Below are 15,012 nucleotides of genomic sequence, written 5' to 3'. Positions count from 1 at the left end.
AACATTTGGACTGAATGCAACACTTTTCTTAAAACAGTTAACACACACCAGACATTAACATGGTCCTGGGTGATTGTATTTGTAAAGAAACCAACCACCCTCAGAGATGGTTAGAGACGTGGCCACATTAACAACAAGGTGTAAATTGACGTCCACATATAGCAACAACATAAATGGATCTCACAAGGAAGTGCACACAAATCAAACAGGTGGCAGTTTGGATGGTTACATATTTGTAAAAACTCAAAGATGGGGAGCAACCAAAAGGAGACGTTTACTGACGATTTTAATGAATGTAAATAATACAAGATCAAGTATCATGCATGGCAATTTGCGTTTTGGGAGGGAAAGAGAAGATCCGATTTCAGCATGTGTGCCAGAGACACATTTTAATGTTCGGTGTAAATGCAATCTAGCAAGATCATATCTAGACACAATCCGGACATGAGACGCATGTTTACGAAGCCCATAGTTCTTTAGACTCACCTGTTTTGAAGTCTCTTCTCAGAGTGGAGCTCTCCTATGTTGACGGTTCTTTGCGCCTCATCTCTCAAAACGCGCTCTTTCCTTCAGTGTCAGGCTGATCTGAGGGAGAAACACAGGGAGAGGCAGGCTTAGCGTTCAGTCTCTTGCCACGGGGCAATGTAATTTGCCTTGTGTAATGAACTCCATGTTTGATAACAGGTGTGCCAGTTAAAGAGTAGTCCTAATCCTCTGGATTTGGGGGAGGACACTGTTTGGTAAGTACGCACTACAGTAACTTCTCATTAAGATACACAGAGCCAAAGTAATACTCAACAGCTAGTCACAGCAGCACGTCTCTTAGGTGTCTGAGATCGTCTCATTTTCAATACTTTGAGATTTTCTATACCTTGAAAAAGACCACACTTCTGATTGGTGGGTCAGAAAATAGAAAACATATGAAAGACAAAAAAAAATCCTCTCAATAACATGTTTCTCCTCTCCTCCTTCTCGAATGGGTCCAACGCTCTTGACTCCAAGCAACATCAAATTCCCGGCAGTATCCATCCATCTCAAGTCAACTAAGGTTTGTACTGTAGAAGGCGGCGCAGTAGAGTGCCACCCTGGCAGTATGACTACTGTAAAAAGTCACTCCACCCCTCCAAGTCTAACCCTTCTCATTCTGCCCTCCAAACTAAACATTACTTGCATTTTTCCAACTCCGCACAACTCAATGACGTTGTCTTTCATCAGGGTTGGGAAAGTTTTTGAAAGCCGGCTACAGTTTACCCGGCTGTTTATTTTTAAACGCTGGAATCCTAGCTCACTTTTTTTTTTTCACTCCTCACCGCCAAATTTGTCCGGGGGCAGGTTTCCAAAACCAGAAACGGCTGGGGAGCGTTCTGTGCCGGAGCACCAGGCATCTTCTAAGAAGCAGCGTGACTCGCCGTGTGTGTAATATAACCCACTTACATGCATGTAGCTCACGCTCCAGGAAGGCTTTCACATAGCGCTAACCCCGCTGAGCCTCGCAGCACACGTACAGCATGTGTGAGGTTACAGTGTAAATAGCCCACTGCCAAAAGTCCTAACCTTCAGGATTAAGTGATCTGCAGCATTAAGAGAGTTTATCTCTCCTGCTTAGATGCACCTTGACTAGAGAGGTGAGATTAAAGAGTGTCGGCTGACTGAGCAAATGGACTACTGTACAGGAGGGTATGTACAGCACAGTGGGTGGGAAGGAAATGCCAGGGGGACTCAAATGTTTTAAGTTTGAGAGTAAAGCAAATAAGGCACTAGATTCCAAAGCTCTAGGACTGGGCAAAGGCCCAGTGTCAGAAAAAAGACCAATCAAATATGACAAGGAGCCAATCGAAGATAGTCTGCCTTCCCTTTTAAAACTGTCACTATACATGTGAAAAAATAATAACTGAAAGCATGATGGAAGGCCATTACACTATTGCCATGGCAGCACTTAGCCAGACACACACAGGCCTGGTAATGAACTTGAACCATCACTCTGAGCTGATCACAGGATTAACCCAACACTTCCTTCCTTAGTCATGTGTGAAAGGGCGAACAAGAGGGAGGCGACAAGAAAAAGAGCAGTGTGATCACTGATACTGAAAGAGGCTTGTGAGGCATGTGAACATCAGCCTGCCAACAGAACGAGGCACTAACCCTAACCGCCACCCTAACCCACCTATCAAAGCAGCGTTCTTCACCACAGCGCACCAGCAGTTCCCAGCGTCGTCATGCTAGCTGAGCAGCGGCCACCGGTCGCTGGGATCCTGGGCGAAGCCAAGCCGACAACAGTCACGGGTGCATGGTCACTGCACTCGGCTGCTCTAACTCTAAACACCCGACTCGTCCTCATTAACCTAGAAAGCTGTGGGAAAACTACAGTACTCTTACATTACTAGATATCGCATTCCTCCTTTACATCGCATACATGTCTAAACCCCTGACTACAAGTCCACCATTTGACCCTGTGACTCCATTAGCATCAGCAGTTCGCGATGAGCCTAGCGAGCGGAAGAAGAACATTTAGCAATTTGTCTTGCATCTGGAAGTTAAGAAGTCTCTCCACATGAATAGGCAGAAAACAAACAAAGCTCTTTTTAGAGCAAAGACGGAGGAAGCAGCTGTCGACTACGCCAGAGGAGTCGGCATAAAGCCGGTTGTCGAACTTGTCACAATGACGGCTTTCTTTGAGCACTACTACTGACACTTTTCTTGCGAAGTTTATTCAGGCAAGCCAAGGCTGCGACTATGAAAGGCGTGAAGGCGTGCCAATACACACACACAAATACACACAAGACACGCACGTTTGCCTTCTGCTGCGGGTTGAACCGGAGTATTGTGCCACTGTTTTGGGAGAACAACAAGACAAGTCTTCCTTTTAGTTGCGCGCACAGCGCTCGGTCTGAACTCTCCCTCCCTCTTCCCCTTCACTCCTCTGTTCGCGTCAATAGGCTTCCCTACAGGCCATCTGCTCGGGGGCCAAGGGACCACTGCCACCCCACCACTCCCCTACGCACCCCGTGACCTGGTATTCTTCTCCGACTGCCCCAGGATGACTCCCACGTAAGCTCCATGTTTAGTCTGGCGGTGTGTGTGTGTGTGTGTGTGTGTGTGTGTGTGTGTGTGTGTGTCTTGGGTCTGGAGCCCAGGCTAACTTTGAGAAATGGACCACACCTCAACATGGTATAAACATAGTAGGTAGATGCAGACAGGGTGATGGGGAAGTCACTGTCTATTTCTACTATGCCTCTCTCTCTCTGTCTCTCTCTCTCTCACACACACACTCACAGTCTGGAGAACCAAGCTAGCAATTCTCACCCTCTTGTCCTTGAAGGTAAACTTGAGAAACAAAGCCGGAGGAACAAACTATTGACACAGCAGTGTGAAACGCAGGGCGATCCCCCAGAGAACGAAGCTTTAAGCCTCACAGTATATAAGATCATGATGCTGTTAGTGCAGTTTTTTTTTTAACCCACTCTGCCCCAGTGCCTTAGAGATGGCAAAATGCTTACTGGACATTTCCAGAAGGTTGCCCCAAAGAGGACGTAGAACAATAACACTGTGAAAATATAGGCTAATCACAACGGCATGTTCACACGGCTTGAAGGAGTATTATCTTCTGCATAGTAAACATGTGGTTTGGACACAAATCATAAATCAGCAAATGCAACAATGACGAATCGAGTGGCTAAAATAACTGGCACTAATCCTGCAATCTGATACAAAACAGAGGTTTCATGCCTTTTGAATTGTGTTGTTCACTAGGAACTATGAGGTCATTTGTTATTGGTAGTGACTGCTAGCACAATCGCGCTGCCTTCCTCCTGTCAAATCGCGGCCCATGGGACTCGTCTCTTATCACTTTCCTCTGGCACCGGGACAACTGTGCTCTTAAAGGAGCAGCGCGCGTAATCCTGCACTCTTTTAGACGCGGCTTAAATTCAGAATAATGCGACCGACCCGCAAGACTTTTCAGTACAAGTCAACAACAACAGCAGGAAGCGAATAAGAGTAAACAGTGTTATTAGAGCCTGAGACCGGGCTATCTCCCGCTGAGTTTTGTCATATGAAGTAGATTTAAAGTATCCTGTGGTTGTTTGCTTATGAGGAGAAAGTTCTATCTATGAATCACTCGCTGTAAGCCCATATTACAGTGTGGTGGATTCGACTACATTGCCAAAGCCGCCGAACATCCATCAAAGGGCTTGTTAGTGTCTTTTGGACTTTTTCATTATACATTTAGAAGCTCTGCGCCTGGCTCCCGACCAAAAATGACATGGCGCCCTCCTGAAAGATTTATACAGATATGCCATTGCCATCTCAGAGTGATGCCAAGAGAGTCAAGATATTTCCAAACACTGTCCCATAAAATGTGCCCCCACCTAGAGCACACCAGTAGTACTTCTGCCAATTTTAGCATGAGATACAAATTATAGACTGGGTGGTACTTCTCAAACTCAATTATGCTTATGTAAATGTGTGTAAGTGAGAGGGACCAAGGGAAAGAGTTGGGCATACATTGCTGAGAACACTGAAGCACACAGCAGCAGCAGCAGTGTGGAAGTGATAACAAAGTCTGAGATTGTGAAAGGTCACTTTCTCGTGGTATCAACATCTACAAGGCTATATGCTCAGGGCTTATACAGCAATGCAGATCACATACCTGGGATAGAAACTAAAACATGAACTATCAAACAGATACAGCTGGATGCAGCACTCACACACACACACAGTGTAACCCTCACCTGTGCATCTGGACAAAAGAAGACACAAATCAACTTTTTCACCCCAGCCTCCCTCTTAATCCAGTAAACAGAAGAAACAAAGGGAGAGGAAGATAAAACACAGACACCATAACATCCCTTACCTCTGCAGCCCAGGCTTTAATCTAAAAGCTCTTTGAAGAGCTGGCAAAGGAGATTCTAGCTGGTGCCCTCTGATCTCAAAGTGGATTCTCCCTGTGAAGGCTTGTTGAGTCTTAAAGCAACACACACACACACACACACCGACTGACTCACACACCCAGACACACTGGGACACACGTGGAAACTCCCTCCCGGCTTGGAAGCACAGCGAATCACAATCCTCCCAGGGTAACCCAGGGCAACAGAGCGCCGAGAGGAAAAGGAGCAAAGGGGGGAAAAAGTGAAAAAGTGCTCCACAGAAGAGCTCCCTCAGAAAAAGAAGTGAGGATGTTTTATAGCTCTCATCCGTTTGGAGTTTGTTCCGCAAAAAAAAAAAAACCTCCACTACTCACGGTGTTGTTTTTCCTATATGCTGCTTTTCCGTTGGCTAGGCTGGAGGATGCAGGGCTCGTTGCAGCCAAGGCGGTTTTCCATAGCTGTTTGAGGCGATTGGGCGAGACAAGCTGGCGTATAATGGCTGCAGCGCTGCCTGGGAGGCACTGGGGAGGGCGCAATGACTGGAGCTCTTGTCTGACCCTAAATACCACAATGACCCCAGGAGGGGGCTGGGGAGACAGCCAGCTACTGGAGAGACTTAAAGGGTGTGTGTCTGAGCGTGTGTGTGTGTGTGTGAGTGAGTGTGAGCCAGAGAACAAGAAAGAAAAAGTCGAAGGAGCGAGAGAGAAAGGCAGACAGGGGCTCGGTGTGAAAAAGAGCAGGGTCGTAGAGGAAATTACAGAGAAGGAAGCAGAGTTAGCGACATGGCTAAGCTGGGGGGCCAGAGGGGCCAAATCTGCATCTCAGTTTTAAGAGGCTAATTAAAGCGCAAGAAAATGAGTCGAAACATTCTCTGGAATTAGAATTTCTGAAATGCGCTCGAAATGTTATGCCTAAGCTTTATCCCGGCGGAGACAAACTGTGACCGCCGTCGGTCTAAAAACACACGCATGCCTCCATTTGTCTATGGTTCACATAGCTGTGGTCGCACATTCAAACTGGACCCATTCAGAAAGCCGCACCAGAACACAGGATCAGAACCGGACGCAGCGTGCCAGACCGTTCCCCAAAGCTGCTCCCAACCCTCCCGCGAGCCAGTTTCGTTTCAGAGGAACTGAGCGAACGTATCTGGTGTTCAAGGAACGTGTCATACCAAAGAAATACGGAAGCATATGTGACTGGACTGCTCACTCCGCTTTTGCACAAGAAGCTGTCTTTGTAGCTATTCAAAGTCATGTCCGTGCCATGCTGTTGTGAGAGCAGCTGTAGAAAAGACTTCCATGAGCCTGCTGCTTGGCATAGAGACGTCAGCTCCACGGGCCAGGACACAATATCGGCAGCGTTCACCGGGCCCAAACAACATTGTTAACAACACAATAGTCCCCGTGGCCTAGTCTGGGCTGCTCTCAAAGGCCTTTGTCCAGCTTTGGATGGAGACTGCTAAAAGGCCTAGTCAACAACACGCTCGGAGAGATTGAGAAGCATAAAGAGAGCGAAGGACTGGGAAAGAAGGGAAGGCGAGGAGGCGTGCTGCGATGCATATTCATACGGAGCAGGTGCCGGGTCTAATTCCACCCAGCCAAATGGACTGACCCCTAATTAAGATCAATTAAGGCCTCAAATGAGCTCTCCAGGGCCATATTAATTCCATCCATAATCAGACTCTGTGCGACAGAGTCATGCACGCATCTCGACTCCATTTCCATTCGCTTGTCTTCAACCTTTGAACCAACGCAGCACTTGGCAGCTGAAACCGAAGGACACATTGTACTACATGATGAAAGCAACGGCCTGCAGTCCACAGGCAACTGAAAGCACTGCTGAGTTACAAGCACAAGACAAAGAAATGTCCGACCCATTACTTTGCCTACACTAGAGGGAAATATAGGGAAAAGGCGTATCTAAAAGGATTTCACATGGAGAAAATCTCGAGCACGAATGTAGTGTGAGGTGACGCTGGGTTCAAAGAGTGTATCAGCGAGGCTTTTCCTTTCCAGGAGACCACACTGACAGTAAGGCCTAAGATTCCCTCCGATGCCCCTTCTGTCACTCCGGTTCCCTCCTTTGCTCAATAACGACAGCGTGACAAGCTCCAGGTTCAATGTTTAGCTTCCCCACCCACCATCACCCCTGCGTGTCGGTCCCTAGACAGCCAATTTCCCCCTCACACACACCTCCTCTCCTCCCATCTCCGACCACAATTACTACAGTTAAACAGACACAGGGCCATAAAGCAACTTCCGTAATGGCAGAGAGTAAAAGGTAAAGGTGAGTTTGGCCTCGGGGCTGGAGGCATAACTCCTTCCACGACTTTAATGTATTTCCAAACCTCCCACTTGTCTTAATGGTTGTTTTAAAGCACCTATCTGAGATTGTTTTGTACACAGAGAACAGAGAATGAACTCCATCTCACTGTTTTACGACTGATTGTCCTTTTCAAAGTGACTTGAAAGCATTAAATGGAAACGGTGCATGCATCCAACGCATCGGCTGCTTAGCACTTCATGTGTTTTCAGTAATTCAGACATCCAAAAATTGATGCCTTCCATTAATGTGGTGAAGTTGGAAAGGCAGGCACCTCCATTTTCCATGTAAACGATCCTGTGATAGCTTCAAATAGAGATGGAGGTAAATTATGTCACATTCAACCTCAGACCGATTAATAACACAAATCTAACTTCCATGAAAAACACACACTTGGACGGGTGATACCCATGGGACCCAGCCGACGAAAGGAAAGAGAGAGAGAGAAAGAGAGCGAGAGAAATATTAGTTTTCAGTCAGCATGCTAATACTTCTCGTCTCCCTCCTAAACGGCGTGCGGAGCCATCCTGCTAGCTGGAGGCTGTTTATGATTTGAAGCCATTGATTATCCTGCTCACTGGGGACGACGGTCTCCAGCGCTCAGCGGGCGCAGGCAATCTGTGAACAAAACTTCTGCTTGGGGAGGAATAAATTGATCTTAATTGCTCATTTTTGCGGAGATGGGTAGACTGCCACGCCCAGAAATATGGATCACTGGTGTCTAGAGATGAATTAAAAATTAGACCGAGAGAGGGACGAAGAGGCGGGGGAGAAGGCACGGACTGATGGAATTAATTTAAACTGGGATGCTTCAGTTCAGGGTGAAAGGTCAAGTCTTTTGTTTGGTGCTTAGCTTCCACCCCCAAAACCCACCCCACTTCTTTAGTAATTGAGGTCTGTGGTTTTAGCAGTGTTGAGCAGAGGCAGAATCCAAATCCAAATCTATTCTTAAACTTGAATGCGTAGACATTACACTACAGCCTTGTTACACATTCAACAAACTCATTAAGAAGCTTGCTTTTGTGCATTTTCAGTTGGGTCACTGTTAAAGAATACACCAAATCTCTGGAGAACTTGCCTGTTGATTGATCCATGTCATCCATGTGTCCCCAATAGATCATTCGCTAACATTTTAGCATACACTATGTTGAGTTATAGTAAGGGACTAGCTTTATCCAAAGTAAGAGAGATTCAAAAGTTTTAAAAATGACATGAAACGACTCAATAAAGCTGATGTACCCAGGTTTACTTTTGGAAATATTTCAGGTGAGCAACCATGTATTCATGTGCTTTGCAGTGTTTTTTTAATTTTTTATTTCTTAGTTGTATGCAGTCTCATGTCCACCACCTTCACTTCTATGGAAACAGGGAAAGTAGTCCCTGGTAGTTCAATACAGTATGTTATTTTTATGTCATATTTCATGTTAATAATATCACCAATCTCCTACAGAAAACTGCAAGATTTGGCAGCATATCATTTAAAATGACTCATCATTTAGCCTTTGACATAATGCTAGTCACCTACTATCACTCACCATAAGAGTTAGCATGGAGCACCAGAGCAAATGATCTACCGGCAACACTTGGATGATTTTGGCGTTAATCATCTCATTCATCATAAGTAAATTTTGACCAACGGTTACGGGCCAATCTCCCAAAAACTTGGTGCATTCCTTTAAGTACAGTCAAAGCAAACTAAATGCAACATGTACAAAATTCAGTAGTCAGAAAATGTTAAAAATGTGTTTCTCATACTTGGCGGCATTAAAAGGCTATCCCGCCCACCCACCCACCACCCCCTCCTCCACCTCATCTCTTTCACTTCCTCCCATACAGTGAAATCTCCATTTTCTTCTTCTCCCATTGTCAGGTCTGTTCAGTTTCTACAGATTTAGGGCTCCTGTCAGACGAGACAGCCCAGAACTCCCAGCGTCCGACACTCACTTCAGATTAACCGGGAGATGTCAGCACATACAGCCTCACTGCTAACAAAAGAGGGATGATGTGTGCGTGTGTGTGTGTGTGCGGGTGTGTGTGTGATTGCATCGATTTAGTCTGTGTGTGTGTGTGCGCGCGCACGTGCACGTTTCTGGTGTGTGCTGTGAGTGTTAGTGTGTGTACAACAAGGCAGCACCAGTGGTTCTGCTCCCTGCTGACAGGGGCAGTGGTGAAATCTGAAGTCGGAAATCGAGTGTAAACATTTTCTCATGCCTTGTTTAGAGGAGACACCGACTCTGAGCATCCTCAAGGGGGTGTCAGTATCCATCTTCCTGGCTGCTGTCAGTGTGTGTGTGTGTGTGTGTGTGTGTGTGTGTGTGTGTGCTCGTTTGCACATGTTGTGTACATTACTGTGTGTTTTTAATGGAAGAATGAGGAATAGGGTGACTCTGTTGTGAGATAGTGAGTGTGGTGGAGAGAGTATGGGAGAACGAAATGGTATGTTGGAGTCATTGAGAGAGAGAGAGAGAGAGAGAGAGAGAGAGAGAGAGAGAGAGAGAGAGAGAGAGAGAGAGAGAGAGAGAGAGTGTGTGTGTGTGTGTCTGTGTGTATATATGTGTATGATCTAGCAAACAGCTGGAGGACTGCAGGTGCAAATCAGCTTTCCATCAGCTTTTCTCCTAATTAAGCAGCTTAATGGACAGAGAAAGGTCATTTTGAGGGTTAAATCTGTGAAGGAAAAGACACACACACACAAACACACAGAGAGAGCATGTCTTTGAACTAGGGCCAGAGCTATCTGGCTTACTCGCTTACTGATTGATATTCCCACAACTTAGTTGGACTGAGTTTCCAGTGCAATCAGCATGCTCACACACACACACACACACACACACACACACACACACCTCATTATCTGTGCTGTAGCAAAACATCCCAATCCAGTTGATTTTCACATCTCTTAGAACCTCGTTTCTTAAATGCTGGTCGGGTCTTTTCTAGTCCGAAACGACTGAGTTGTGGCGCTTCCTGTGGGTTCCCACATGACAAAATCAGCGACATATTTCCATGAACCTTGAAACTTAGGTGTCGGAGAGAGGGAGAGACTAAACGTCTTATTTGGGTCATGGTATGCTGAAGAGCTTTCACAGCCCCCGTCTTCAAGAGACAAAGATGGAGAGAATGAGCCTGGAGGCGATGGTAAAAGTTAACAGAATGAGTGACAGGCCTCTCGCAGGAAACCGGTGGAGACGGAGCCTCCGGCGGCCAGAGGGTCAGATAAGAGACCCCGAGGCTCCTGGGAAAACGAGCGCACACCCGGCCCTGCCCAGGAAGACGGGGCATAGCTGTATAGCAAGACCGCTTCCTCCTCCACAGGGGAAGGAAAGATACCTAATTATCTCCACTTCTATAAGAGATAGGGACAGAAAAGAGCCTTTGAGGCAGAGAGAAGGGAAGAGGACGATGACATGAGTTGGCAAGGTCAATCTGAATCTCAGTAAAGACAAAACCTTTTCCTCCTTCTCAACTTTTTGCCAAGGTTAACATTGTCTTTACGTTTGCACATACGTGTGTGAGCGGCTGTATAATACACCTGCATTAAACCCATCCGCAAACCGTATTATCTCCACTGAAATTGACTCTGGCTGTCCTTTGTGCGCTGCGGGATAATCTGTCACCCGGTACGTGCGGTGTGAGCTCCGGTGATTAATACGATCAGCCCGCGACTCACTCACTCATTACCATAGCAATAGCCGCTGTAGTGTACTGCGGAAGACAAGCAGGACACACTCTCGGCTCCCTAAGGTGATCCATCAGAGAGCATTGACCAGCGCCGTACAATACCGGTCACACAGAGCCAGCAGCTGGAGGTCAAACAGAATCACCGGAGGATTCAGCCAAACAATGATGTACTGGGGATTTGGGAGGAGATGAATACACGTGTGTACAGTAATCGATCCACACACACACACACACACACACACATACACAGAAACACAAGTATGCGTCTGCAGACAATGACACTGCCGGACATTCAGAGAAACACACACACACACACACACACACACACACTATCAATCACTGTACTCAATAGGAAAGGAAAACCTTTTCTAGGGTGCAGAAGTCGATTCACTGACAATTTGAAAAAGGACAAAGCGAATCGCTCCAAGTGCCCCAGACATGAACTAGCATGATAAAAGCTGTGCCTTCTAATCAAAGTGACATGCTTGTAGTGAATACAGCTCTATCTAGGGTACTAGGGCAAACGACCAAGCCTGGTTTTGTCCCAGCAAACACACAAGCACAAACACACACACCTGCTACGCTGGCACATACTGCTGCAGGGGAGGGCCAAACAGTCTGCATCCAGATGCTCCGTGGGTATATGTGTGTGTGTGTGTGTGTGGCTCCCATCCCCATCCATCACTGCCCGAGACATACATTAATCCCTCTCTGCATTCTTGAGGAGCTCTGACGCCAGAGGGGGCTTGCCCTTGTGGCCTCCTCCACCGAGAGTCCCCCCCTCAATGGGCGAGGAACGCCGCTCGTGGCCCCGGATCGAGTTTTACCCACTGCAGGCCTACAACTATATTCAGAAATCTGTTGGCAGCGCGCGAGTTGATGGATCACTAAAGTGTGATTTGAGCTTGGACAGCCGGAGGACAGGTTGACGCTAATGGATATGGTAATTTACCCGTTACCTCCCTATGCCAAGGGGAGCCATATGTTAGCAATAAGCTAGGGCTCCAATTGGCAATGTCTGCCCTTTTATTGCCTATTAGGGCCCAAAGTGTGGATCACAGTCAGGCCACATAGAACATGAATCATTCAGCTTCCTGATCAAATTTGTAGTATATGTAGAGTATTATTCTCTTGGCTGTGCAAGTTACAAGACAGTCTGACAAATGCAACAAATAAGTGACCTGGAAAATAAACAAATGAAAATGATAAGTAGGGTAGAAGTACAGACTAAGCCGGTGACCGGGTCATAGCCATTGTTGGCGCTAAGTCAGCGCTTTCGCGGCTGTTTATTCATCACAGTCATGTCTGCTAAGGCCTTAAACAGTGACAAACTGACAAGTAAGAGCCAAGATTGGGGTCTTAAGTCTATTAGAGGTGGTTAGACTAGTCTGGGCCTGTCTGGTTGGTTTGCTCATCATGGTCAAGGTTAAGATAGGTGACAAAGGAACCGGGCCCTCAGCTAGCCATTAGGGGCCATTACCTGAGGCAATTACAGCCTACATTAAATCCTTGCTTTTATCACACTGGCAGGTCTTAAGGATTGCATCTGTTAAGTGCTCACAGAGGATTTTACCTCAATGTTGAGAGCGTAACTGCCGCCATCTAAGATAGCAGCACAATCACTGTAAAAAAAATATCTTTTAAAGTTAGAGTTTTAAAGTCTTATTTTTCTTAAATAAGTGAAAAAATCTGCCAATGGGGTGAGATAATTTTACATGTTTCCAATGCAAATCAACTTGTTTCAAGACTTTTCGTGTCATTTTCTTGATACTAATGAAGTGATACTAGTGAACTGCCTTATTCTGCCTTGTTTCAAGATACTGACACTTTCCAGAAATGCCTGAATGCTTTAAACATATTTTAAGACTGAACATAAGACTAAATTACTTGTTAAGATGGAAAATTTTCACAGTGGAGAACCCAAATCACATTACAGACGCATTAGCCAATGCTGGAATGCAATTCAATTTCTTTTGTTTAAAAACTACTAGAAGGCATTAACGTGATGTTTCAGTGGGAAGGCTTTGGTATTCTCATCACGTCATTGCGTCTGCCTCTGTAACACATGCACACACCCCCCCCTCCGACTGAGCGGAATGGAGCTGCTCGGCTGGCTGGCTGTAGATGGTCGGATAAAGCGCTGAGTTGTCAGCATCAGCTGCTGGACCTACATCAGAGCCGTGTAAACACAGGACCACAGTCAGGACGACCAAATAAACCATCTATCAGACCAAATCCACGCTGTTTAGATACAAGGGCACGCTGTACCTGGAGCCTATACGCTTGCCTGTTTACACACACATGTACTCAAGCACTCGTGCAGCCACTAATAAGGCAGTATTCCAGTTACAGTAAAGCTTCAGTAAACAGTTCTGCCACCGCTGAGCCACAGGCACAGAGAGCTCGTGTAAATCTTCATATAAAGTAACCATCCACTAACATAGAGACGGGACTCAGGCTGCTCACAGATACTAGCTCTCTACTTGAAGAAGGATGATATAGGAGGAGTGCGTGTAGCATTCTCTGTTGATCAAAGGTAAGAGAACTCCCAAAGCAATAAACAGGTTATGAAATAAGACTCGCTTAATGCAATCTTGCTTTGACGGGAACGCAGGCTCATTATTGCCCCTTATTGCCCCTGTTATCGATGTAATTTCCGAATGATTCCTTTTATTGCAGCTTCAACCCCAATTGGCCATAATTCCCAGTACATCTCTAACCTAGTACTGTCCATAGACTTACAGTACAGATAAGAGGACAGGGATCCCAGCTATTCTGCCTGCTCAGCATCCTGAGACCACTGATGATGGGTGTGACAGCTGGCATGGAGCCAGACCCTAACACACACACACACACACACACACACACACCACAGGCAGACCAGGAATTTTGCTGATCCACCACTCTGGAGGTGTGAGGCAACTTTGTGCAAGACCCCGACTCTTAATACATGCATGTATGGAATGATGTAGAGGCAGTATACATGTAACCATACGCACACATGAACTTCAACTGCATGTATGCACACAGGCATATAAAAAGGAACAAATGCACACACACAAAGCCACGCCACATTTATGGAATGTATCATAAGTGCTATCTGATTACAGACTTTATGCTTCATCTGCGATCGGACAGCAGATTTGCAACAATCTGGACAGACTTGACCTCATTCCAACAGGTCATAAACAACCACAGCTGGGTGCGTGGATTGGTGAGTGAGACTTAGCTTCACGCTGTGGTGAGCAGTGAAGTGCGTGTGTGTGTAAAGGTGGGCCATTTTAACGGTGTGAGAAATGAGGCCACACTGGACGCATCCTGCAAAGGAGTGCTCAACACTCACAAACAGGTTTAACACCTGCTGTTAGTGTGTTTGTGTGTGTGTGTGTGTGTGGACCTACATTTACATATGTTCTCTTGCTTATTCATCCAGCAGATGTTTAGTCTGTGCATGATGAGCCCATGACCTAGTTGGGTTCCTCCCAAAACTGTGTCATGGGTTAACATTGCAATTCATGCGAGTGTATGGAATGCTGCTTAGGTGTGAAGATGTCAAGCAAGTAGTTTGACGTAAATCTGCTCGTTGCTGCTTGTGTGTGTGTGTGTACGCACGTGTGAGTTTTGTGCAGTCTTCCTTGAAGCCCTTTCGCTCCAATTAGAAACACATTTTGTCTCCCAGCATTGTGGCAGGACTTTTATAAAACTCGCTCCAAAAGAACTAAAATGGCTAAAACAAGATTGGATTTCACTGTTGAATTATCACTTTAAATGAGTTGGCAGCCTTTATATCGACCTATAATCCGGAGCAGGTGCTCGACAAAGCACTCAAGCAGCGCTGTGTTTGACTGGGGAAGTTAAATAAACGGGACGCAACAAAGACTGACCTGTGCAGACAACAGGAAAACACCTAAACCAGTTTCTCGAGTCACGAGAGCGCAGAAGCACGTGGACTAATTCGACTGACACAGAAAAGCCGCAGACAAATCTATGCAAAACAAACCCCTTTTGTCCCGTTCGACAAAAAGGAATGCGGCTTCTAAAGACCGATAAAAGCAGAAACAAGCCGATGCGGGCACAGAATGGCACCTCCGCTAAGGGCACGGCGAGAACGGGCTAAGCGCTAGCAGCTGTGCCACATGTG

General features: G+C 46.2%; 1 protein-coding gene across 3 annotated transcripts in view; it reads right to left on the bottom strand.

Annotated features, from left to right (window-relative positions):
* Positions 1 to 15,012, bottom strand: part of tiam2a (TIAM Rac1 associated GEF 2a) — a 75,637-nt gene that overhangs the window by 50,320 nt on the left and 10,305 nt on the right. For all 3 annotated transcript variants that reach the window (XM_071905809.2, XM_071905811.2, XM_071905812.2), the window contains exon 2: positions 487 to 585. The gene's annotated coding sequence lies outside the window, so the exon portion shown is untranslated. The remainder of the gene's footprint in view (positions 1 to 486; positions 586 to 15,012) is intronic.

This window comes from Centroberyx gerrardi, chromosome 17, assembly GCF_048128805.1.
Source record: "Centroberyx gerrardi isolate f3 chromosome 17, fCenGer3.hap1.cur.20231027, whole genome shotgun sequence".
Taxonomy (NCBI): Eukaryota; Metazoa; Chordata; class Actinopteri; order Beryciformes; family Berycidae; genus Centroberyx; species Centroberyx gerrardi.
Note: the sequence above shows the minus strand (reverse complement) of the source record. Positions and strands in the feature narration are given on the sequence as shown.